Source organism: Loxodonta africana, chromosome 2, assembly GCF_030014295.1.
Source record: "Loxodonta africana isolate mLoxAfr1 chromosome 2, mLoxAfr1.hap2, whole genome shotgun sequence".
NCBI lineage: Eukaryota > Metazoa > Chordata > Mammalia > Proboscidea > Elephantidae > Loxodonta > Loxodonta africana.
Window position 1 is genome coordinate 223,735,694 of NC_087343.1, and position 3,553 is coordinate 223,739,246.

Here is a 3,553-nt window from a genome sequence, read left to right on the forward strand (position 1 = left end):
TCCCTATACATGCTACATGCTTCAGACCAACCAAACCACAGGCACCAACCCAAACATCCCTGTTCCCCCACCTCTGTGCCTGCCCTCCACCTGGAATGCCTACCTTTTTGCTGCCTCTCTGCCTAGAAAATCACATCCTTCCTTCAAAGATTGGTTAAGTCTTCCTGAAACAGCTCTAAATTCAGGATAAGGGCGCATTCAGGGAGGGAAAGGGAAATAGGGCTCAGAGAAGAAGAAAAGACTTCAACTCTTTGTATCTATCTAGCTATGGATGTACTGTAACTCCTTGGTGATCAAATTATTTCTGCTTTGAATTTTGATACCACAGGTTTTCATTAATGGCAGCAGGCTGAATCACTGAGTGTGTCTGAATTTTTGGCAGGCAATATGGATTTTTTTCTTGTCCCCTCCCACAGGTCTACCCTAAGTGCTTAGTGGTACATAGGAAGTACCACTACATTATACCCCAGAGTCCCACTGGGGTCTTTGGTACATCTGTGTAACACAAATTTTCAAAATTTCTTTTTCCTACCAAAAATTCAGACACCTCATACAATACCCTGTAAAACCAGTCATTTGTGGCACACGCCCATTACTTCAAACAGTCATAAAGGCATCTGGTACTGTCAGTGGTACAGCAGTTTCCCAAAAAACTCCAGAGGCTGAAAAAGTTCAATGTCTCTGGACGTACCATCAGGCATGAAAGGATTAAAGTCTGTGACAAAGTATCCTTTTTTATTCTAAGTGGTGGTAGTGTTGTTTGTTGCTGTTGAGTCAGCTCCAATTCATGGTGACCTTATGTACAACAGAACAAAACGTTGCGCAGTCCTGTGCCGTCTTCACCATCATTGCTATGAGCCCATTGTTGTGGGTGGCCATTGTGTCAATCCATCTCATTGAGGGTTTCCCTCATATTCACTGACCCTTTACTTTACCAAACAAGGTTTTTGTTTTGTTTAGTATATATTACCTGTATTTGTCAGTATGTAAAATTTTTTACTCTAAATATTTGGCACCTCCTTCCAGCAACTTCTATGGATGCCTCAAGCTAGGTGTGCTATTAACTCCCATAACACCTTGAACCACTTTTTAGCATACACACTAAATTCTGCCTCCTGTCGTAGTCATCTGGGTGGCTGTCTGATTTGTGGATATCAGGAGCCATGCTGCCCTCATCTTTTTCCTTCCCACAGCACACACAAGGGTTTTGCACATAGTAGCAACAATATTTTATTAATGTTTTGTTATCTATTACCATAGTTACATAATGTTAACAAAGAAGACATTACAAAGAAATCACATTAATAAAAAGTTCCCTCCATAACCACCCCAATGTGTGTGTTTGTTTTTGCTATAGGGACCTGGGGAGGAATGTCTGAGTAAACAGTGTTTGGTCCTGCTGACAGCATCAGATGCCAAATCCATGGGGTGAATAATCCACACATCTTCCAGAGCACACACACCCCCCACAGACTTTTCCCTCAGAAACAAGGACATAATGGAAGGTTGCCCTCTCAACCAAATCCTTGGGCCCAAACACATCACTTATTGAATAAAGAAACAATTAACAAGCAAACTAACAAGACTCCACAATTATGTTGTTTTTATAATTGCAAAGATGAAACCAAAACTTAACAGGCTTTCTGGGAGAGGAGGAAGAAGTCTGGGATAAAGGGCAATCATTAACTTTTTAAAAAATACTTGTTAGCAGTTTATACATCTATTACAATTAAGCCTGTCTTATTTTTATGATAGAACATCAAACACATTTTTAAATGTTGGAAATCTGGAATTGTAAAAGAATCACAGATATGCAAAAAATGGTAGCTTTTCTGCAAAGAAAAATATCAGAAATTCAACTTTCAAATTTGCTCTAACAATGACAGTACTAGTGTTCGCTAAATGCAGACTTGGTGCCAGTACTTTTTTAAGTGTTTTACCTGTGCTGTCTCCTTAAATCTTCACTATCATTCCTCTGTTGTATAAATTTGGAAACTGAGTCATGATGAGGTAAAGTAATTGCTCAAGATGATACAACCAGTAGGCTGCAAACCAAGCGGGCTGACTCAAGAACCTCTGTTCCTAATCACTACACTTAACTGCCCCCTAGGGCTCGGGTTTTAAGGGATAACCATGTTTTCTGTGAGTGACCTTAACTTATGCTGCCAAGCAGAGAACCAATGGCTCAGTGAGCCTTGGACTGAAGAGACCACAAAGTGGTTTAAGCAAAGGAGTGGTTAAGCCAACCTTGTTCTGGGCCATGTCAGTAGCAGCTGGATGCCAAGTCAGAGCGCTACAGAATCATAAAGTTTACAATTATGGCCCATACAATTTGATTTTTGCTCCCCAAACAATCTTCCAGTCAATCTACAGTAATATCACTACCTTGCAGGTTGAGCGATTTCCAAATAATTGACACCGTTCCATTAATGTCCAGTCGATTCTGGACAGCAACCCTATAGGATAGAGTGGAACTGCCCCATAGGGTTTCCAAGACTGTAATCTTTCGGGAAGCAGACTGCCACATTCTCCAGAGGAGCACAGGTGGGTTGGAACTGTCGACCTTTCTGTTAGCGGTGGAGCACTTAACCACTATGCCACCAAAGGAAGGCTAAATAACGGGAGTAGCCTCCCAACCTCTGGGGGGATCAATGGATTGGATTCCAAACCCTCCGCCCCTTCCAGAGACAGGCTGCTCCCTACTTCAGCTCAGGTCAGGCCCAGAGCCTCAGCTGCCCAGAGGCAGTTTAGGTGCTGGGTGCCCCGCCCCCCCCCACTTCCTATAACCCTTAACCCCTGGGTGACCCGGCAGTGCTTGGAGATCACGGAAGCAGCGCTTTCAAACTCTTAAAGCCCCCCGAACAGTCGCTCAGACCACCTTCCTCCTTTCTTTGGAGGATGAAAAGCAGAAAGGTGAGGATGTCACTAAAAATAAATAAAAACCCGTAGCCGCTGAGATGATTCCAACTCATTGTGACCCTACAGGACAAGAGTAGAGCTGCCCCATAGAGTTTCCAAGGAGGGCCTGGTGGATTCGAACTGCCAACCTTTTGGTTAACAGCCTTAGCACTTAACCACTATGCCACCAGGTTTCAAGGATATCGCTAAACCAACCAAACCAAACCCACTGCCATCGAGTCGATTCCAACTCCTGGCGACCCTATAGGACAGAGTAGAACTGCCTCATAGAGTTTCCAAGGGGCGCCTGGCAGATTTGAACTGCTGACCTCTTGGTTAGCAGCCGTAGCACTTAACCACTACGCCACCAGGGTTTCGAGGATATCACTAGGAGGGGTTTAGTCACTGGAAAAGGGAGGAAATTTTCCACTTCTTAAAAACCTTGTCGGGAAGGAACTTCCCATCATTCCACAAGGGGGCCCTTCCCATCATCCACCAGGAAGGGCTTCGCATAATCCACTGGCAGGGGTCTCCCATCATCCCCCGGGGGTCTTCCCATCCTGCAGCAGTGGCAGAGGGAGCCCCTCGGGGAGAAGTGAGGGCCAAAGCGACTGGGCCTTGGGTGAGTGCCCACGGTTTAGCCTAGCTCAGTTCC